Here is a 24,395-nt window from a genome sequence, read left to right as displayed (position 1 = left end):
TGAAAACAAATCCAAAGCGCCTGTGCCCATAGGAGTGAGATAACCAGAAAGTAGTCCTGGCATTTCCAGCCGGGGCAAGACAGGAAAACTCAGGCTTTTAAAAATTACACACACACACACACACACGCACACACACACACATGCATATACATACAGGTATACACAATACAGGCATTGCATGCATACATATATGCATGCACGCATACCTCAAGTGCCACCTTCTATGTGAGGGCTTTCTGGGTCTCCCCCCCCATTATTAAAGCTCACTTTATTTTGAATTTACTTTCTATTTCCCTGTTTTATTTTACTTGTGAACATGTCATATTTCCCCAAGAGAATGTAGGTTCTTAGAAGGCATAGATTATTTCATTTTGTCTTTGTATCCCTAATACCTAACAATGTCTGGCACATGCTGGTGTTTACTAAATAAGTGATTGACTGATTAGTTAATCATGCTTCTAATCCCCTTACCCCCTTTATGAATTATGTCTTCTCCAAAAGGTCACTTAACCACTTTTAGCCTCAATTTCCTCATTTGTAAATTGAGATTAATACCTGTCTTGCCTACCTCGAAGGGTTGTTGTACTGATAAAATGAGGATGCCTGGATGTAAAGAACCTTCCTAAGCATCATAGAAATACTGGCTGTTGTCAGATCATCGATGTTTGGCTAGTACAGTGTGCACTATGAAAATTACCATCGGTGAGGCTCTTTGAGGTTCTTTAATAAAAGTGAACCAAATGTGAGATTGATGACAGGCCCGAAGAAAGTTGAAATGCAAAGAGGTCACATCTCAGATAAGAGGGAGAAAAAAATCTGCTTTTCCAAATGTTTAGGTTATTTCCTGTTGTTGGGATGTATGTGTGTGTTTTCTTTAATATATGAAATAAACAAAAAAGAGAGTGTCTTAAGTGATACACTGGTAATAGTTGCCTGTGCTCTTCTTAAGAATAAGACCATTTCCTTTTTGGAGACAGGATCTTGATCTCCCTTGGGGCATTCTTAGAGAAGAAAGTCTTTAAAAATGACTACATTTAGGGTTGGTCTCACTTATGTTTGTATTTGGAATGTTGGACAGTATTTCTCAGGAAATGTATTGTTTTGGGGAGGTTTTTTTTTTGGCTGAAAAAGACCTGAGAAGTATTTTCAAATAATATTATATAATAAACAAACAGTATCCCATTGCACTAGGCAGAGCTAAATCTCACTCCAGGGGGCCAGGAAACTTGCAGCTCTGAACATTTACAGTTGTTTGTTTTTCACACCTTATCTTATATTCCAGGTTTAGAAATTGGCTTGTAACCTACACTAGGGTACTTAGGAGAGGCCAATTCAATAACTACCAGCCCCAGTCTTGACTGCAAAGTCACCATGAACTTGAACTTAGCATTTTTTTTCTAAGCATTGAAAAGCTGGAACTCAGGCTTTTTATAAGAGTTTAGAGCACATTCTCACACCTTCAGGTAAATTTTCCTTTGATAATTTTTACTTCTCTGAATTTTATAACTAACATGAAGATTAAAAAAAATAGTAACAAACTAATGAAAAGTGAGACATGATTCAGCATGCATCTACTCCTCTCCTCCCCTTATAAATCTCTTCTCCACTTTTAGGCTCAGTTTCCTCATTTGTAAAATGAGGATACTAATCCCTGCATTGCCTACCTCACAGTGTTGTTCTGCTGATAAAATGACAAGCCCATATGTAAAGAACCTTGTTAAGCTTTATATAGATATTGACTGTTGTCAGATCTGTGGTTTGATTATTACAGTGGGTACTGTATTGGTGAGGCTCTTTGAGGTTTTTTAATAAAAGCATGTGATCTATTGACACCCCTTCAGAAAATTGAAATGCAAGGAGCTCAGATCTCTGATAAGAAGGGTTTTTTATTTATTTGTTTTTTATACTCTGAGTCTACAAAGGTAAGCAAACATTTAGAAGTCTTCTGAGTTTCTGTGGTAAGAGGCCAGATGAATTCTGGAAGATCTGATTGGCTTTAACTTTTTTAGATGGACTCAGATGGACCCATGATCTTAACAATGTGGTTCACTCCCCATCAGTGTAGATTGTAACTTATTCATGTACATGGTTTCATTTTGTTCCATTCTGTTGCATGGATTTTTTGTAGAGGGATCTACCCAGTGTGCTAAATGCCTTCCTCTAGTTTGTTTAATATTTTATGGGTATCAGAGAAAGACTCAGGTTATCCATCAGTTTCCTTCCTTTTCTCACAATGAAGTCCTCAATAATGTTATTTAAGCTACTTCTTATACACAAATTATTGTTAGTAGCAGGCTGTTTATCTACTATATCTTATTTTTCATTGTTGTTATTATGAACAAGAAAGAAAAATTGTAACTTGTATTTCTAATTTGGATTAAATTAAATATTACCTAAAAAGATATTCAATAGTTATGAAATAGTTGGAGCTCTTGAAGTCGAATCATGCTTTAATGCAACATTCAATATGAAAAGTTTCAACAGAAATGAGAAAAATGTCAAGGCATAGGAGAAGGAAAGAATGTGTGTGAGGACAAGGACAAAAAAGAGAAATATTAACCATTTAGATGTAAATATTTATTGAGGCTGGGAGAGGAGGAAATATTTAATAGGCTCTATACCCATACCTTCCACCATCTTTTAATAGGTCCCTTAGAGTACTTCATCTCTTGGTCTACAGCTCTTGGAATCTTTTAGACATGGGGCAATAGGAAAGTCTAGAAAGTTTAACTCAATAAAATTAAGGTGCAGTTTTGCTCAAAAGGAAGAAGTATTTAATCGGCAGAATGTGAAATTGAAACTCATGAATTATAAAGGAATTTCTGAACTCAATAGCAAACAGAGAAATACAATTTAAGTAGAAATGTATCAAACTCAAGGACTATCAGGAAATTCCTATATTAGTACAATCTACAAATCTATGAGAAATGATTTCTTTATCACACAAAAACAATAATGCCAAACCTACAAGGTGTACAATTATTTCTGAAAAAGGGATGGCAGTATATTACTATATTACCTGATTTAGGGCCAGAGGAGCCTCTCGTATCACCTGAGAAGGGTGGTAGTAGAACTGATATGTCTCTAGTGATCCACCAGGAAAAGAATAGAAGCACAACAGAAAAAGAACTTTGATGGACAGAAAATGAGTAAGCATGATAACAGAACCAAGCTTTGGTTCCCTTGCTGAATTGGTGGAAAGAGATTGAATGAAAGTGACTTCAGAAGACCTATGCTTCCAAATCCCATTTGTTTCATGTCCCTAGTTCAGGTCTATCTTTGTTGGAATACAGGCCTGCCAGCTTTGCCTTCTAAAGGGTTGGAAGCCAGGGCAATATTATCTTTCCTACAATCTAAGCTCTGTAGAAATCTGAAATCAGTGGAGGTTTCTCCAGTGCCAAAGAAGAGTTCAGTCCTGTGTCAAGGAGGTTTTGCCTTATTCTTGCTAGAAATCTGTTGGGAACCATTCTTTTCTTAGATCTATTGTATTTGCTGAAGGGTAAGATACTCTGTCCTGCCATTCCAAATAGCCAAAAGACAAATTGTGAAAATTGACACCAGATTGGCAAAGAGGCAGCGTTTTAACCCGTTCTCCCCCAATAGCTAGTGATAACAATCATCATGCCCACCATATTAAGGCTAAGTAGGAAAGCTCCTAAAAGAACATAATTTCAGTATATATAGTACTAGTTACTATCCCCTGTGTTAACAGAGATGCATGTTTGTGAATAAATGAGATATTTCATTTAGAGGTTTTTCAACTTCTCATGAGAGATATATTATTAAGATGCCTCCAAGACAAAGCTTTTTAAAATGGACTTCACTTTTCAAGATTTAGTTTCTTTGTTCACACTGGGAAAGATCTAAGTACTAGAATATCAACATTAACAAGCTTGAAATCACACCTGGAGATCACAGACAATACTTATTGAAGGTCAGTTTATGCATTTAGTGACCTTTGACAAGAACACTTCTTTCCCCAACACATATCAGCAGTCAAGTACTCTGAGTTAAATAGCAATCAAAAGGTCTGTAGTAGTAAAACCACAGGCAAAAAATTGTGCCTAACAATTATGCAACCGTGTCATTTTAGAGCTGAAAGGATCCTTAGGTGTTATATGAGTGCTAGATCAGGGAATGTTAACCTTTTTCTTATGTTATGCACCCTTTTGGAAGGTTGGTGAAACCTTTGTACCCCATTAGAATAATGTTTTTTTTTAAATACTTAAAAAACATAAGATTACAAAGGAATCCAATTCTATTGAAATGCAGTTATAATAATAATAATAGTAATAAATTCATGTACCCTAGGTTAGTCCCGCAATAGATCAGTCCCCTTATTTTACACATTAGGTCACTGAGGCAAAGAGAGGTCAGTGACTAGCCCAAATTCATACCATTAAATCAGTTAATGGTAAAGCTGGGATTAGAACCTAGATCTCCAGACCCCAGCTGTATCTAAACACAGCGCTGATCAACTCATTGTTATTATAGCCATATTCTATAGTCAGAGTCTGAACTCCCAGGATTGCCTTTTTCTTTTTACTAGATGCTTTTGTAATAAATTCTTGAACCACTCTCTGAATAATGGAATTAATACTGTCACTATGAGATTCCTATAATGACAGGGTAGATTTAGAAAAGCAGTGCCATGTGACCTTTGTGGAAAGTCATTTACAGAAATCAGGGAAGAAAATCAAGACCTCTCTATTGTCCTCATCAGCACTGTAAAGCATTAGGACTCTATCAGCCCTGTGGGATCTCAGGATGACTAGTTGCATTGAGAGGTTTTCCATATTCTTTTCCATGACTTATAGTTTTCCTGATTTGTTTCCCTTCTCTAAGATTATGAGGAATTATTTAGATACAATCATGTAGGTATGGGTTAGGAAGCAAAAAAAAAATTATAGTCTCAAAATGATATCAAATGTTGTTGACTTCAGTTCCTATAAAAAAAAAAACTTTCCTTTTGTGACTCAGGTGTCTAAGGACTTAGTGTTGAAGTACTGAAGAAGTTAGAAGTCATATAATAACCTCTGATCTCATAAGGTCTCTTCCAACTATTAAGATTTTATGACACCATGATTAATACTTTCATGAGAATTGCAGTTAGTGTTGTGCTTTCAGAAGAGGGAGAGATTACTAAGATAGAATTCCTAGGATCGTAGATCGGGATCTGGTAGGGACTTCAGAGACATATAGTCCAAATGTTCATTTTACAGATGAAGAAACTGGGGTCTACAAAATTAAGTGACTTGTCTAAAGTCACACAGATCTTATTAAGAGTGAAGATTAAATCTAGTTTTTCAGACTCCAAAGCCAGCATTTTTTGAGACATCTAGGTGTTACAATAGGTAGAGTGCTAGACTTGGAAGTTAGGAAGAACTGAGTTCAAATACTGCTTCAGACATTTATAAACTATGTAACCCTGGGCTAGTCATTAAACCTCTCTCAACCTCAGTTTCCTTATCTGTAAAATGGCAATAATAATAGCACCTACCTCCCAGTGTTGTGACGATTAAATGAGATAATATATATTTTAAAATCTTAAAGTACTGTATATATATACTATTTTATTATTGTTATTATTATTTTTTACTCTACCATGCTGAAGGTCTCATGAAGGACGTATTTAAACGGACCTTAAAGAATATGTAAGATTTAACAGAGAGGGAAGAGTTTCTTTATTTGTTTTATTGATAAATTAGACCTAATTTTTACTCTTACTCCCATAACTGAAGCATAATGAAGTAGATAGAGAACTGACTTTGGAGTTAGGAAGACCTAGGTAAAGAATCCATCTCTGACATATCCTGGCTTTATGACCTTGAGGAAGTTAATCGACTTCTCAGTGCTCTAGGCTGGAGGGCCCTGTGGGGCGGCAATAATGCTAAGTGAGGCCAGAACCAGATTAAAATGTAATTGAGAAATATTTAACCAAATAAATAAAAATATAATAGAACATATATAATGTTAATGTGTAGTTTTCTAAATCAATATACAGCCATCAGGGATCCTTATGTATGGTTTAGTGGACCTGTTTCTATTTGAGTTAGATACCATTCCTCTGAACCACTCTTAGGCTGTAAGTAGAGAGAAGGGCTTGATTTACATAAGAAGAGGGAATTTCCTTATTGGGGAGTTTCCTGTATCACTGAAATCACAGATCTTATCTTTATCCTGTTCTCACTCTTGAGTGGTTTACATTCTGGTAAAGAAGTTTTATTGAAATGTGTTTAATACATAGCAAGTGTCATATGAATGGTACAAATCAAATGTCATAGAAATTTGGTATAAGAAAAAATCACTTCTTACTTACCAGAAAGATAGTTGAAAACATTTCAAAGGAAGTGAATTTTTTAATTGCACCTTGAAGAATGAATGAGATTTCAGTGTGGTTCTATACACAGTGATGAAGGACTAGGTGCAGGGAGACCTAAATTGAAGATCTTGCAGTTAAGATGATGGTGCTGATAAGAGAAATAAGGAATTCTGAGAAAGGAGCGTTATTAGTTTGTTTTTGGAGTTGAGGTGGAGATAGCAAAGGTGATGAGTTCATATGAGTTCTTAGGATTAAAAATGAGAAGGGACAGAAACTATGTGTTCCAACCCCTCGCATCTTTTCATATGAGGAAACTGAGGCACAGGGAAAATAAATGACTTGCACAAGGACACAAAGATAGTAAGAATAACAGGATAACTCCAGATCTTTTGATATAAGAAGTATTGTTTTTTCCTACTGAACCATTAGAGAAGCACCTGCCTGGGAAAAAAGAGCAAGCAGTTGTAAATTATGGGCCATAACTTGGGAGAAAAGAGTTGGAAGTAGAGATTTGGGAATTATTTGTATAAAAGTGGAAATTATTGTCTTGGGAGTGGATAGGATTACTGAGGTAGAAATGTGCAGAGAGAGAATAAGGAAGAAGGTTTAGGATAGAACCTAGAAGGATGTCCACATTTAAAGGATCAAAAAGAGGAAGATGAATCAGTGAAAGAAACAGATGTGGTATGAAAACCAGGAGACTGTTGTACAATTAGTAGGCATCACTGTCTGATAAGGTTGAAAAGTTTGTGGGTTAGAGCTAGATCTCTTCTTCCCACCTGGCAGAGGGTGGGTAGAACAAATTCTTTCCAAATCACACCTTTCTTCTCCCACTAGGGGGCCTCAGATATGTGACTTTTCTTTGGTCCACACTCCTACTCTACTCTTTTCATCAGAGTCTGGAGTTTCTCTTGAGTTCCTTGTGTTCTGAGCCACATCTGGCTCTGGTTATAGCAGTGACTTGTTTTACTACAAGGTGAAATGGCCCTTTACATCTCTCTTGGCTCTTTATGAGCTTATAAAATTATTAATAATCAAAACTGAAAGATTCTCTCCCAGTTGGATCAGCCACCAAGATAAAATGAATTATTGGTTACCTAGGAAGAAGATTATGACCTGTTTTTATTCAGTATATACCAAGCTAATCACTGGCATCCTCCACTAATCTCTCCTTTCTATGTAATTGATATGTATACATGTATCACAAAGCAAATACATCAGTGGTAAGACATTTTGTAATACATAAATTAATTCAGATATTGTAAACAGACTTAAAGAATGGAGAAACATTGTAGTAATTGCTTGTCAATGTAAATAGAAGAAGATTCAGAGGAGAGCAGTGGGAATTGAAGTACATCATCAAATTTTCCCTAGTCTCTTACAAAAAAAAATTCAGCCACTTTTCTCAGTAGGGGAGCTTGAAATATGTAGAGATGACTTGACTAGTCTCAGCCACTATGCAAAATGCATGCACTCTGCACATCTAGTTCACTGATTTTTTCCTTCCCTATCAGTCTTCTTTTGATTATCTCTTAAATTGAGAGTAATAGCCTTCAAACTCTCATTACTCAACTTATTGCTGTCTTGCTTAGCCCTTCTTTCTGGAATCCTAGTGCTTGTTCTCAGGAATCACACTGCAAGAATTTTTGGTCCTCTCTCACAACTTAAGTTTCCATCATGTATTGCTGTGTGTCCCATAGTCACTTGGATAGCAGAGGTAACAGAATCAAAATGAAACAAATTTCAAGGACAGCATGGTCTCCAGAAGCATATAACCTTTCTTTCTAATTTATTATACCTCCAAATACAAGTTAATAATTCATGGCTCACTAACAACCAGTACCCTGACAGATCTAAGACGTGGCTCAAAGCTCTCATTGAGAGGAAGCCGTTGCTTCTCTTTCTAGATTGCTTCTGGAATGGATGACTTGATGGCACTGCTGATTTCATTAAAGCACCCCTTAGCTCATGGAACAAAGTGGAAAAATAAAGATTGATTACCATCTTTTCTCACTTTTGTCTACTTCAGAGTATGTTCAGAGCCAAGACTTCGCTTTCAAAGTCAGAGAAATCTAATGGAGCTCTATACTTCATACAGAGAATAATGATTTAGCAAAAGTCTCAGTTATGAAGTGTAATGAAAAATTGGGAGTAATGTAGCTGTAGGGAACGTATATTCATAGCACTGACTTTATTTGCTACATAGTTGAATCCAATATATTATTAGGGAAACAAGTTATTAGGTTATCATAAATTGATGTTATTGTTCTTTGATGTAGAGGGGTTTTGTGGAGGGGGTTCTCTGGTCGTGTTTACAATGAAACAAATACCATATTAGCGAATATACTAAAGGGGAACTTTGACAATCTCAGAATAAGAACCATCTCCAGTTTTTGATTTTTATCTTCCTTCATTCATTTATTTCTTTCTTCCGGTCAGAGAGACAGTTCCTTCCTTTACTATAATGTAGAGATGGGGGGGAAATGTAGGTATGAGGGGGATGAACTTTGGAGAACAAAGGAATTCTGCCACCCAGAACCCAACACAATATTCCACCTGAAGCCCGAAAAGGACAGAGTACACTTGAATGCCAGTTCATTGGTTGTATCTGTATGGGCAGAGTGATTGGGTTAGTTGAGGCAATGGGTGAGGGAGGATGGCAATTATATTCAGAAACACTGATTATTGATGGGAAAATGAGAGAGACAGAGTGAGAGAGAGAGGAAGAAGGAGAGAAGGAGAGATAGAAGAAAGAGGAGAGAGAGAGAGGAAGGGGAAGACAGAGACAGAGGGAGAGAGAGAAAGTGTGTTTGAGAGTCAGTGTTTATTGGCCTGAATCATAATGCTTTCTATAATCATTGAATTCACTTGGCAATTGCTTAACTCCCCATTTCTCTTTACTAAAACATAAATGAACAAAGTGTAGCCTGGCCTACTTTTTATTGATGTATAATGGCTACTAGTTGTTAATAGGTAGCATTTATGTAGATTTTTAAGGTTTAGAAAGCACTTTACAAATAGATGGGTGTTATTTATTTTCTCCATTTTACAGATGAGGAAACTGAGACAAGCAGAGGTTAAGTGACATCCCAAGGTCACCCAGCTAGTAAGTCTCTGAGGTCACATTTGAATTCAGGACTTCCTGACTCCAGGTCCAGCAGTCCACTGTTCCACCTAGCTACCTGAGGTACCTGGTAAACATAGGGAGATGAATGCACTGAGAACCAAATAAGGATTAAAATGAAGAAGGCCATCTTTTACAAATCACTTTTGTGACTGCATAGCTAAACCCTGTATCCAGAAAGGAAGATTAAAAAGAAAGAAAGAAAGAAAGAAATAGAGAAGTCAGTGGTATAGGAGCTGGTATAAGGTTCCTTTTGTGGGTTTTAAGCATGAAATATCATTTCATGTTCATGATGTTGGCTTTTTCCCCACCTTGGATGTAGTAAAATAACTTTTTCCCTTCCTTATTTCATAGAAACAAAGAGTCTCAGAATTAGAAGAGGCCTCAAAGATTACCTACTTCAGTTCATACTGATTCAAGACTTAAAATCTTCAGTTACAGGAAACTTACTACCTCTAGAAGCAGTCCATTCAACTTTGGAAGGACTGTGCTACAATACTTAGAAATAGCACTGGCCTGAAGCCAAATGATCTGGGGTCTAGTCTCAGCTATGCCATTAGTGTTACCATGAGTAGTTGGGTTAACCTCTTGGTTGCTGTTTGGCATAGCTTTTAAAAGAAGGAGGATGAGACCAGTTGTAGCTATTGTATTGTGGAAAGAGTATTGAATTTGCAATTGGAAGACCTGGGCCTATCCCTTTCTTCCTCTGTGACTTTAGATAAGTCAGTTAATCTCCCTAACCCCACTTTTCCTCATCTTTTTATAGTGTTTTATAAATGCCTATATATGTGTATTCTGTCTCCCCTGTTTCAATGTAAGCTTTTTGAGGGCAGGGACTGTTTAGCTTTTGTCTCTGTATTCCTAGCACAATGCCAGGTACATAATGTATGCTCAATAAGTAGTGCTCACTTGCTTGATTGATATAGCAAATAAAAAAATAATAATAAAATTGGTGAATGGAGACAGTAGTTTCACTTATCGTTCTTTCAGTCCAATTTCGTTACTTCTTTCAAAGTCCAACTCAAAATTTGCTTTTTCAAGAAACCATCCTAAACTCATAAAGTCCCTTTCATTAAGATTAGAGCTAGAAAAGACACTAGAATTCATGTTGTCTATTCCCCACGTTTTATTGATGATAAGACTGAGATCCAGAGAAATAAAATGATTTTCTGGTTACACAGATGTCATGGTTTCTATCCCAAGACACTTTCCATCATAAATTACCTGTCTTTCACTTACGTATATATGCTGTCTTGAATTTTCTCTTACTGTTCCATACATGTGCTTTGTCTCTTCAGCATGATGGCAGACCCCAAGTGAAAGCGACCTGGGTACTATACTTTATGAGGAGGATTTATAAAGTGGACCATATCCAGAGAGAAGCAACCAGGTTCATGAGAGGACTGTAGACAATGCCATATAAGGATAAATTGAAGGAACTAGGGAAACATCATAGAAAGAAAAGACTCATGGGGTACATAATAATCTTTAATTTGAAGGGTTGTTTTGTGCAAGAACATTAGATTACCTAGAATCACAGAATTTGCAAGTTGGAATGAAATTCAGGGAAGAACCAAAATGGAAAAGAAATATATACCCATTTGTCTAGTCTCTTCTTAAAACCTTCTAAAAATTAGCAACCCATCACCTCCACGGGCATCCTGTTTCTCTTTGGGGCAACTCTAATTGTTAGGAAGTTTTTCCCAACACCAAGCCCCAGTTTACCCCCTTCCATCCTTTATCCTTTGCTCCCAGTCCCTTTGGGACCAAACAAAACAAATCTGATCTTCCACATGAAAGCCCTTCAGATACCTGAAGAGTATTATGTTCCCTCAGGGTTGTATCTCCTCAAAGTTAAGATGTGTAGTTTCTTTAATAGATTTTCTTCTATTATGGAATCAAGGATTTGCATTTTCCTGGTTGCTCTCCTCTGGATACTCAAATGAGGTAATAATTTTTAAGTATTTAGCACAGTTCCTGACACATAGTAAATGCTATATAAATGTTATTATTATTGTTTTCTAGCTTCTCAGTGTCTTATTAAATTCTACCACCCAGAACCAAACACAATATTCCACCTGAAGCCCAGGAAGGACAGTGTACACTTGAATAAACACATCCCTATCTCAGAAGCTATTTTTTTTTTTTTTTGGCAAGGCAATTGGGGTTAAGTGACTTGCCCAGAGTCACACAGCTAGTGAGTGTTATGTGTCTGAGGCTGAATTTGAACTCAGGTCCTCCTGACTCCAGGGCCAGTACTCTATCCACTGTGCAACCTAGCTGTCCCGAGCTGTTTGTTTTTTAATATTGCCCCAAACTACATTAACTACACCACTCACTGAAGCCAGCTCTCATGACTTTCTTGAGAGATTGCTAATTTTTTCAGTGTGAGCCTTTACACCTCAGAAATCAGGAATTGCTATGAATCAAGGTTAGATTTATGGTTTTGTTGATTTTCTCTAGACTTAAAAAGTGTTAATAATGCAGACTAAATTTAAAAGTATGTGTGCGTGCATACTTTTAAAATTCCTTCTAAAGATCTCAGTTGTTAAACATTTACCACCCCACATCCTTGTCGTGCTTTGTAGACATTTCTGGAGCTCAGCAGGAGGGCAATAGAATGCCCATATTTAGACTGGAGGCCTCATGACTGTAGACCACCACCAACACCAACAACAATAATAAGGTTTGTGGCATACTTTACATCAATTATCTCATTTGTATCCCACAATACCTGTCATGTCATATTATACTACTGATTCATATTTTTCAGAACAGCTATTGAGGAAAGAACTAGATTTAATGGGTGAAAGTTACGGAGAGGTAGATTAAGGTTTGGTATAAGGGGAAAAAAAGAATATTCACAATTAGATCTGTCTATAAAGTGAATTGAACTGCTTTGAAAGGTTTCCCTCTACTGAAGATCTTCAAGTGAAGACTTGATGAAAAAAATGTCAGTGGTTCCCCATTGTCTACTGGGTCAAAAAATGCTAGTTGGGATAGTAGATAAAGTGCTGGCCTTGGAATAAAGAAGACTTGATTTTGAGTCCTGCTTCAGGCACAAGCTGTATGACCCTGTACAAGTACTCCTTGTGCCTCAGTTTCCTTATGTGTAAAATGAAGGAGTTTGACTCAGTGCCCTCCAAAGTCCTTTCTAGCTTTAAAGTAATATTTCATAATTTTTTCTGTTTAAATCTCCCCATCTATAAAATGAGGATAATAGGTATACCTACCCAAAAGAGTTGTGAGGCTCAAATGAGATAATATGTATAAAAAGCACTTTGTAAACCTTAAAGCACTATAGAAATACTAGCTATTATTGTATTAGTATTGTTTGAAAATCTCCACAGCCTGTGCCAATCTGCCTTTCTAGTCTTATGTAGTACTACTAACCCTCACATATTGTATCCTTCTGCTAATCCATTCTATTTACCATCCCTTCAAATGATGCCCCTTTGTACCTTTGATTATATTTCTCTTTTCCTGCCTTCTGCATCCTTCCTCCACCCCATCTCTACTTCTTCCAATATTTGTTGTTGTTGTTCAGTCTCTCTCTTTTTTTATTTGTGTCTAACTCTTCATGATGGATTTTCTTGGCAAAGATACGAGAGTAATTTTCCATTTCCTTCTCCAGTTCATTTTACAGGTGAGGAAACTGAGGCAAACAGAGTGAAGTGACTTGCCCAGGGTCACACAGCTAATAAGTGTCTGAAGCCAGATTTGAATCCAGGAAGATGAGTTTCCCTGACTCCAGGGCTAGCACTCTATCTACTGCACTACCTAGTTGCCCCTTCTCTAATATTACCGATTCTTAAAGACTCAAGTATTCCCTCCTCCCTAAAACCTTCCTTTATCCTTCTCAGCCAGATCTGGTCTTTCCCTCTTATCAAGTCATATATCACACTGTACTTCTCTCATCATCTGTCTTCTATTTTGTATTATAATTATGTGTGTACATGCTTCATTTCCCCTACAGCTTAGTAATAAGTAGTTCCTTTTACATAGTAGGCATTTAATATCTCTTTGTTGAATGAATGAATGCATGTATGCATGCATGAATGCTGTTCTATGGGTAGTCCTTCTACCACAAAATACAAAATTGCCTCCGAAAAAATTCCACAAAACCAAACCCAAAGCAAGATAAGCAAGTGTAATATATGATGTCCAGCTCTGAGAAGCTTCAGCTTTTTTGAGTGCCAAAAAGGTCTATGACACAAACAAATGTAGAGAACCCTTGATTTAGATGTGTCACTCTTCACCTTGGTCTCATTACTTGATGAGTCCCAATTCTTTCCTGATCATGTTTCCTTTACTGACTGGCTCCAGATTATTTACATCTGTCCACCCAGCACACATCTTGTCATCTGCCTTACCATCACACATGTTGTTGTTCAGTTGTTTTTCAGTCATGTCCAACTGTTGGTGACCCCATTTGGGATTTTCTTGGCAAACATACTAGAGTAGTTTGCCATTACTTTCTCCTGCTAGTTCACAGATGAGGAAACTGAGGCAAACAGGGTGAAGTGACTTGCCCAGGGTCACCTGGCTATTAAGTATCTGAGACCAGATTTGAACTTAGGAAGATGAGTCATCTTGACTCCAGGGCCAGCACTCTATCCACCATGCTACCTAGTTGCCCCATCAAACATAAACCACTGTAATTAATCCCCACCCCCCAACTCTCTGCTGTGTTTTCTGCCTCTTGCTCTGGGAACAGTAATCAAAATAATATTACTGTTGCTTCTCTAAAGAGCATAGTAATCAACTGCCATATGATACCACCCACCATTCCCGTGATTTCCTCTGCAAACCCTCTCTTTCCAAGTCACCACTGCCCTGAATGTGTTATCTGCTCCAAAGAATGTTAACTCCCTGAAGTCAGGGGGCTATCTCATTTATGTACCTGTATCTTCCCAGTTTAGCACAGTGTCTGGCACATAGTGCTTAATAAGTATTTTTCTTCAATCATTCATTGTCCTGTGGGCCACCTATAATTTTATTTCTTCCGAGCTTGTGGTGTTTCATGATTCACAGCTAGACCGTGTCACTAGAGGAGAGCTGGTAATAAATCAGTTTGTTTTAGTAAGAAAGTATAGATTGAGGTTATTGAAGGGCTGCATAGCTGACTAAATGGGATCCTACCAACTTTCTTTTTCTTATTCAATTTTAGGAGCAGCACACTAACCGCGTAGCATACTTTTGGATTAACATGTGGATAAACCGAAATTGATTTAAATTGCAATTATGCAAAGCAATTGCAGTCAAACAAATGGTGTCAAGATGGGGCTAGAGTAAAGGGAGGAAGTAGGTCTTCAAGTTTGGACTGCATAGCTGTTTAAGGTTTGCTGTAAGGTTTGCTGTTGGAGGAATTAATTGGAGTAAATGCTTGAAGATTACTGTAATGCCCAAGCCCCTTCTTTTGATGGTTGTAGTGAAGTTGATATTTCTATTTTGAACATGAAGCTTCAGAATTATTGAAATGTTGCAAGAAAAAGCTAAATTAAGTATTAGCAGTCATCTTGGTGCCAAATTACAGTGAGTGCATCTGATAAATAATTCAGTTAGTCAGAGGTGAGTGGATATTACAGACTTAACTGCTCATTTTTCATTTATCCCTTTAATGTTTCCACAACCTTCCCGTATGATCTGATTAAAACCTCTATTTTTTTTTAGCAGTGTTACATTTAGGTAGTCCAGAGGCTATGTTCTGTGGAATCCAGCTAGATTTTTGGTTCAGAAACTATGATGCTGTAGTGGCCAGTTTACAAAAGAAAGTCAAAGCAAAGACAATATTTTTAGTTTGCTGAGGCAACATTACTCATAATAATCTACTGACATGTAGGACAGCATTAAAGCTGGAAAAAATGATGATTTTAAAAATATGCAGCAGTCAATCAATAAGATTTTATTAACAGCTTTCTAGATACCAGGCACTGTATTAAGCACTGGAGATAAAAATACAAAAATGAAACAATCCCTGAACTCAAGGAGCTTATGTTCTACTGAGAAAATATCTGTGACTTGAATGAATCCTTGATGTGTGAAATTACATCCACCAATTCAGCAACCTTCAGATGATCATCTTGTCTGTAATTTAAAGACTCAGAGGATTGACTGGGGCACTGAAAGATTTAAATGACTTATCCTTTGGTCACATAGTAAATTTTATAGGTAGGACTTGAGCCCAGGTTGTCCTAAATCTAAAGCGGGCCTTGTATCTGTTACTTCGTGCATGATTGCTTAGAGATAGGAAAAGAGAGTAGTAGGGGATGGGTGGGGAGGTGGAGGAGCAGCAAAGGAGAGTTCTTCGAATGTCCTAGTAACAAAAGAATGGATTTGAACCTCAAATCCTAGTTGCACCTAGGTATGTGTGACCTCAGGCATACCATTTATAACTTCTTTCTCTTCCTCATTTTTTGCTTTTTTTTAAAGTGAGAAAATTAGACTGGTGTTCTGACAACTCTAATTTATGATGCTGTGATAAGTAGTTATCACTTGGGTAAAATGATTTGATTTTGATTTTTTTTTTAATTTTTAGAGACTGGGTCTCACTAATTTACCCTGGGCAGGAATTTAATATCTACTCACAGCCTGATCCCACTTCTAATTGCCATTGAAATTTTGACCTGCCCTGTTTCTAACCTGGATTATCATCTCAATTCCCAACCCTCAGGCTACGTAGTGTCTCTCCCCCAACCTTGTCCCCAAGGCCTCACCATTTTGGTACTGAATTTACAGCTGACACTTAGCCCTACTGCATCTCAGAACTCTTAAACTCAAGTAATCCACCAGGCTCAGCCTTCCCCACAGCAAGGATTACAAGTGTGTATCACCACAGTCCAAATCTCAGCAAAACATCTCATCTGACAGCCTTGCCATGAAACTTGTCTTGAATAGACTATGCATATATGTATATTTGTATGCATGTATATATATATATATATACACATACACCCATATGTTTATATATATACATACATATGTGTATATATGTATATACACATATGTCTTGCCTAAAGTTCCCTGATACTAAGCTATGTGAGATTGCTTTTATATATACACACATATATACACACATAAATATATATATGTATATACATGTGAATATATGACATAATTTATATCACATATAAATAATATGCTCATATTTATAATGCAAATATATTGATTGTCTCACAAGTCTACTTGGGAGGGGAATTTTTACATGTACACACAGATACACTCAAATATATATAAGAAATCAGGGTCAAGAGGAATTCAGGTAGGACTTTTGAGTTTGGGTTTGCACCAATGCCGGAGAGACTTTAGGTTGTCCTATTTGGCATCTTTATTCACTTTCTTTGAGAAGTCAGGGGCTCTTTTTCTTTGCCTTCTAGGAAATACAGCCTAATTTATATAACAGATAAGAAATACTACTAATAAGGGAATGGCTGGTCATCTTAGCAGCTTTGAAATTCTTCATTCAATCTGAATGCCCTTCAAGCCAGCCTCCAAAAGCACCAGGATCAGGTCTTGAACACTCAAAGCAGTAGACAGTTGTTTTTGCCCTGGAAGGTCCAAGGATAGCTTTCCTACTATAACTACCCATCAATTGCCATCCCATGCTCCCTTCTGTAGTTAGGGTTACTTCCTAGGCTCCTGTTTTAACCATCGTCAATATTTGACCCAGGCTTAATTCGGAAACAGTGGATTTTTTCTGCTGAACTGAAAATTTGAAAGAAAAGCAGTGATCACTAAAAGCTAGCGGAGTTTTAACAAGAACAAGCCATGACAGATTAACCTCATTTCCTTTTCTGACTGGGTAACTAACTAGGGAAATGCTAGAGGCATACTTAGCAAAGCGTTTGCCAGTTTCTCATGCTATTCAAATGCATAACACAGAAAGATTAGTTAGGTGCATTTGGAGCTAGTTAGATAACAGAACCCAAAGAATAGTCTCTAATGTGTCAGTGTCTGGTTGAGTGCCCTAGGGATCTGTCCTTGCTTGGTAATGTTTGTCATTTCTATTAATGATCTTGTTGAAGGCATAGATGGTCTGCCTGCTAAATATACAGATGACAAAAAGTTGGAAGGGATAACAAACAGGTTGAATATCAAGGTCAGGGTGGGAAAAAAAGGATTTCAGTAGACTAGAATTGTGGGCTAAATCTAAAATAAAATTTCATAGAGATAAAAGTAAACTCCTACACTTTGGGTTCAAAAGATCAATTTCACAAGTACAAGTTTGGACAGAAATGGCCTGGTGGGGAGGGGAGGGATATGAAGATATTAATAAAGTACAAGTTCATCATGAATCAGCAGTACAAAAGGGCTCCCAAAAATGTTAATGCTGACTTAGGTTGCATTAAGAGAGTTAGAGTGCCCAGAACAGGAGAAGGTTATAGTTCCATTATACTCTTCTCTGAGCAGACCACATATTGATATTCTGGAAAGGACACAGATCAGCCACAGTGTCTGCAAAGAGAGTTACCAAGAATGTAAGAGGCCTGGAGAAAACATGCTATATAAGGAAAAGTTGAAGGAATTGGAAATGCTTATATTGAAGAAAAGACTTAAGGCAAGGAACTTTAAGAATCATGTGGGAAGATTATTAGAATTTTTTACTGCTTAATCCCAAAAAGCAAAACTAGGAGCTGCAGGTTTAGAAGTCACAGAGAAGTAATTTTTTTATCCTTGATATAAAGAAATACTTCATAACAATTTGAGCTATCAAAATAAAAGGAGGTTGTAGGGGTTATCCTTGGAGGTAGTAGATTTGCCTCTCCTTAATCCTTACATATTTTCACCCAAAGCCTAGAATTTAGACTTGGGTGCAGCTTTTTGTCTGAGTCCAGGTTTTACAGAACACATCCTTCTATTAAGGGGATTTGTTCTGTGAAGGTTGTATTTGGTCAAAGAGCCGCACTTGAGGACCTAGAGGGCCACATATGGCCTCGAGGCTGCAGGTTGCCTACCCCTGGCCTAGATGATGGTTTGTTGGGTATGTTGTGGAATGTTCAAGTATAGGCTTCTGAAGCCCTTTCCAACAGGTGATGATGACACTTTCTTCGTGAGGCTGTTCCTTTTCTCCTGACGGTCTGATCTCTACAGCCCTTCTCCTCCCTCCCCTATCCTCCTTAGTTCTGTTACCACAACTACATGCAAGTTCCTTCAGGACAAGGACTTCATTCTTCATCTGCTATGACTTTGTTCTCATCATTAGAAACCTCCATTTTGGCCTATTGTTCTCTAAGCCCTAGAGAATTCGGGAAGGGGGGGGCAATACCTCCCCTCTGTTGATGTGACAAGGCACAGCATCTCATCAATGATGCAAGGCCCTGCAAGATTGCTGGATGTGTCAAACTGTGGTCTCCAGTAACAACTTTGTTGCTGCTTGGGTCACTAAACATCACTTTTCCAAATTTTCTATGGATATTTTGCCAGGCTGCCCACATCTCTTCAGATAAAAGGGAACTGTTTTCTTCACCATGTAGAATAATTTATAGGTAGGGACCAATTTACTTGCTAAAAACCAGCAGGTAGCCTCCTCTTTTCCCAGTAGAAAGTACATTATGCTAAACATAGCATAGGACTCTGATGTTCATGGGTGGAGAGGAAAAGGCACCTTTTAATTAATTAGGTAGTTTTTTTTTTTTTAAACACAGCATGGGTGCCACACTTTGTCATCAAAGTTCATGGTTTTCTTTTTAAAGGGGTATTGGATTCTTTGTGTTTTTTATGCCCCTTCAACAAAGCCTACCCAAGACAAATTTGTGAGATAAGTGAAGTTTAAATTTTATTTCTGGTTCACCTAGTCTTTCTTTAAACTACCTTTTGTCCCTTCCATACTACCTTCTCCTTTCCCTGACCCCTTTCCCCATGGCTCTCAAGCTTTCTTCACCCTATTTTTACTAGGTGATAAAGTCTTTCACAAGTAAGAGGTAGAATGACGGATTATCATCGCTTTGACCTAAACTTTTGTCTTTGGTTAAAATACAGATGTCCCTGGGATGAATTCCACATTATGGAATTCAGGCACACAAGAGTCATTGAGAATAGAAAGCTCTCTTGATACCCATGAAGTCACAGCATATAGTTGACAGCCCATTCCTAAGGCCATCCTTACTATTAAAGGCATATTTCTTAGTCTTTTCACTGCACCCACTCATCTCTTTTTTGTGATAGTATTATTAGTGTGTTTTGTGTATTTTTTGTATATACTCCCCTTCATCGGACTCTAGTTGTGACAAAGACAATTCAGCAAAACTCACTGACAAAATGAAGATAGATGATAGCTTATGCAACATTTTGGACCCATTCTGCCAGTCCACAAAGAAGAAAGATAGATGCTACATCACTTGTTCTCTGGGACTGACACCAGGACTGGCCTAGTCCCTGTAATTTAATCTAAATTTGTCTGTCTTTCAATGCTATTTTTGTTTACATTTTTGTAGGCATTATCGTGTTACTCTCTTAGTTCTGCTTAATTCTGTGTACAGAAGTTGACAAAAATCTTCCTATGTTCTTCTGAATCCTTCTATTTACTTTTTTTAAGGTAATGATTGCATTACATAAATATACCATCATTTATTCAACTGTTCATCAGGGACTTAACATCCATTTTTGGTTCAGGTTCTTTTTGCCCCTTAACCACTTTAACAAATATTAAATAGGAAAACAATGTCACTATCTCTTAGATCCTGATTTAGGCTGATTTAAATCTTGTGAGAATCACTGATATTATCAAGAAGGAGCACAGTCTCACTTAAATTATGTGTCCCCTTGTAAATAAGTGTGAGAGGATCAATGAATCTAACTTGCTTCTAGTTAATGAAGATTTTTGGAAGAGTATCTGAATTCCAGTGTAATTGCTTACCCTCAGATTTCCCTGACATATTTTACAGTGATTCTGTCATCCTAATCCTCACATTTTGCTTTTAGGTTTGATTTTTTTTCCAGTAAAAAGACTAGCAAAGTGACATATTCAAGAGAGCACTAAATTTGGAGTCAGTGGACCTTTGAATTCTGTCTCTGACAACTTACTACCTACGTGTCCTTGGGCAAATCGCTTAACCTTCAGTTTCTCTATCTGTAAATAATGAGAAAGTTGAATTATATGATCGTCAAGGCCCCATCTAGTGCAGAATCTTATGATCATCCTATGAGCAAATCAGCTTTCTGGGCAACTTGGAGTTAGTAGGAAAACAGATTAAAAATGGAAGAAACTATAAATGATTTTTCTTTTTACACGCATATTTAGTGTCCTATATTATCGTTTCCTCTGTCTCTTTTTTCAGTGTCAGTCTCATGTTCCTGTAATGTTGTTTGTTTTTGTTATCTTTTTTTTTTCCTTGCCCGTTTTCTTTTAATTGATTGGGATAACTTTGCAGCTATGTTATCACCCTCTAGTGGTAGTTCAGAGTAAAATCAATTTGGTTTTCAAGAATGGACTTACAGTGGTTTGATTATTTGCTATATTGTATTAATAAAATAATAACTAAGAGAGGAAAATTAAGGTAAGAGTTTCCTGAGCTTTTTCACATGATAATATTTTCTTTTTAGATAACTTACAAGGAAAGAGTTGATTAACAATTACTAAATAAGAAAATAAAGGACATTTTGTTTGGCAAGAGATACAGTACCTGCATTGAAGCTCTGGTGTCCATATTTTTTTCTTCTACTTTTTCTTCTTTTGAAAAAAATGGTTCCCAGTTTTGTTTGATCCTTTCAGGACTCGCTTTACTAGGACCATCAGAGTAGATGTGATAGTGATACTTTTAATATTAATCAATCAACAAGCATATATTAAGTTCCTACTCTGTGCTAAGCACTATGCTAGTCCCTGGGGATACAAAGACAAAATTAAATATTCCCTGCCCTCAAGGAGCTTACCTTCTATTAGAATTAATACCTAGAATATGAAGAAAGGACTTAAAAGGCATCTTTTCTAGCCTGCTAAGTCATTTTAATAATTGAAATCTTGAAATCATTTAATTGCTTAACCTCTGCGCATTCCTTTAACCATTACTTTACCTCAGCTCTGAAGATGTTCTGAACTTTTTGGAAATGTTTTCTATTTAGCTTGTACCTATATCTTGGTCATGCTCTTAGGAAAAAAAAAACCTTTTAGAAAAGTAAAAGATCAAGGCCAAAGCATAATAATAATCCTTTCTTCCTTTCTTTTCTCCCTCTCTTCCCAAATCCAGATCTACAGACCCATCCCTAGCCCAGGACTGCAGTATGACAGGTGTTCACAAAAATGAGAAGTATTATAAAAGCATATTTATTCAGAGAGGAAATTTCACACCATTTAAATTCAGATCCATCCCTATGATACTGAAACAGGCTTAAGTAATGAATTTTTCATTTTTTAGACTCAAAACCAGATAACTCACCTGGAAATACACACAGTGTAATTTCATTTCATGGTCCTAATCAATATAACAGAAACCAATCTATATTCTACCTGTGGAGACTTAGCATTTTATATCTATCTATCTATATATGTACATCCATATGTGTGTGTATGGGATTTTCCAATAGTGTGTATGCACATGCACATATATACACATATACATATATATGTATATATATACATGGGTGTGTATATTTATGTATATATGTGCATAATATATACACATAGGGGTGTGTGTATGTACAGGTATAGACATGGATGATAGATAGATACAAGATGCTAAATCTCCATAGGTAGAATACAGATTGGTTTCTGTTCTATTGATTAGGACCATGGAATGAAATTACATTTTGTGTGTGTATGGGTATGGGTGTGTGTGTGTGTGTACATATGTTGTTGTTTAGTTGTTTCAATCATGTTCTACTCTTCATGACCTCTCTTTGGAGTTTTCTTGGCAGAGATACTGGAGTGGTTTGCAATTTCTTTCTCCAACTCATTTACAGATGAGGAAACTGTGGCAAACAGGGTTAAGTGACTTGCTTAGGGTCACACTGCTAGTAAGTGTCTGAGGTCACATTTGAACTTGGATCTCCCTTATTCTAGGCCCAGCACTCATCTACTGTGACACCTAGTTATCCCTACACATAAACACATATACCTATATACTCATGCATCTACATACATACATGCCCATGGACTAGTGTTTATGTGAGAAAAATACCATGTTTATACTTCTGCATTCAATATAGTTTTTCTTTGGAACATTATTTTACAATGTGATAATTGCAGGCCTATTTTCCTCAGACTTTGATTGCATTGAAGCATTGGATGATTAGACCTTTGTTGAACTGTCACAGTGAATTTCGGTTAACTTTCAGGGGTGGTGGAAGTTATTCATATTATATGATCAAAACCACTCACAGGTCTTTAGTAGACCATTTAGACTCACCTTAATTCAGGTCAAACCAAGGCAGAACTGGGAAGTTTTACCCTGCTGTCTCTCTGTTCAGACTTTCTAACACAACATAGGATTGGAATCCTGGCCTAAATGGCCCCAATTTGAGCTTTGAAACTCAACAGGGAACTTGAACTTTGATCATAGGTTGTAATACCATTTTCATGCCTGAGATAATGGAAGGTGGTTCCTTCCCTCCCCCAAATTTTTTCCATGTGTTCTAGATCTGTTATGGGAACAAACAAAGCACTGGTATCTTTATGGGCAGGGATTTTACTTATTTATTTATTTGTTTATTTATTTATTTATTTATTTTTTAAAGCAGAACAGGTTAGGATAGAGTACACAGCTAAAGAGAAAGACTGAAAAAAATATGTGTGTATATTGGATTCTTTTTTATTGATTCCTTAGAGGCACCTAAATCCAATAGGTAGTGAAAGAATGTCAAACATGTTTCATAGCATCAAAGATTTAGAGTTGGACGAGACCTCAGAGGCCATCTGAGTCCAGTGCCCTCATTTTTTACCCATAAGCATGCCAAAGTCCAAAGGGGATAAGCGACTTAATCAAGCTCACAAAGGCAGAATGTGACAGAATCAGGAACCCAATTCATGACCTCTGAATCCAAAGCATCATACATTAAATAGGGACAAAAACATTAATCACACATAATCATCTGCGGCCTCACTTGGAACACTACAACATATCTGAGCTCTTTTTTTTCCCTTTCAGGTCAGCATCTCCTATTAGTGAGGAAAGATTCCCTATGTATAGCTCCTGTGAGCACCAGCAGAATGTACACATGAGGGCATTCCAGGTGAGAAAAAAGTACAACTGAAGGCAAAGAGGTAGAATTGAGCATAATCTATTGTAAGTGAGTATAGATCCAAACAGTTTTTTTAAGAATACTGACACAGGCCTCTGGAGCGAATGACAGGGTTTAATGAATTAAATGGTTGTGATTACTAATGACAGATCCTCAGCCTTTCACTCTGGACACTTTTGAGTTGAGGAAGCAGATGATGTGTATGTAGGTGGTGCCATGGCTGGGGTCAGGTGATTTGGGTTTATTTCTGCAGACCCTTAACTTTTAGGAAGTCAGTACAATTGGTAGGTAGGCAGCAATTTGAAGAAGCAATGGGCAGGAGGAAAAGGAGGTGGTACTATTGGTGCCAAAAATATATCTGAAGTTTATATATTGGTCGTCATGCTTTTCTTCACACATGACATTATAAATCTAATCTGTTGCCTATCGCCCACACCTAAAATGCCCTCCCTTCTTAACTCACTGTGTCTAAGAATCCATCCCCAGCTTCCTTCAGAGCTCAGCTCAAATGCCATTTTCTACATGAGGCCTTTTCCGCTTTTTGTGCAACCAGAACCCCCCAAAAAATTACCGTGTATTTATTTTATATGTATTTAGATTTATACATATGGAATCTCTGGATGAATTGTGACTCCTGAAGGGCAAAGATTTTCTGTGTTTGTTTTCTCTGTATCTCCAGCACAGTACCTGACAAATACTAAAATGCTTAGTGATTGAAATTCACACAATCAGTCTATGAATTTCCTATCTGGGTTAGAACCTCATTCTGGAAGG

The 24,395-nt window shown here is 37.1% G+C and overlaps 1 protein-coding gene across 5 annotated transcripts in view; it reads left to right on the top strand.

The window, feature by feature from the left end:
• Positions 1–24,395, top strand: part of FLRT2 (fibronectin leucine rich transmembrane protein 2) — a 117,263-nt gene that overhangs the window by 77,772 nt on the left and 15,096 nt on the right. For 2 of the 5 annotated variants that reach the window (XM_027844818.1, XM_027844817.1), the window contains one exon: positions 23,528–23,612. The exons of the other annotated variants lie outside the window; for them this stretch is intronic. The gene's annotated coding sequence lies outside the window, so the exon portion shown is untranslated. The remainder of the gene's footprint in view (positions 1–23,527; positions 23,613–24,395) is intronic. 5 annotated transcript variants of the gene reach the window in all.

This window comes from Vombatus ursinus, unplaced genomic scaffold, assembly GCF_900497805.2.
Source record: "Vombatus ursinus unplaced genomic scaffold, bare-nosed wombat genome assembly UNPS02014945.1, whole genome shotgun sequence".
Classification (NCBI taxonomy): Eukaryota; Metazoa; Chordata; class Mammalia; order Diprotodontia; family Vombatidae; genus Vombatus; species Vombatus ursinus.
Note: the sequence above shows the minus strand (reverse complement) of the source record. Positions and strands in the feature narration are given on the sequence as shown.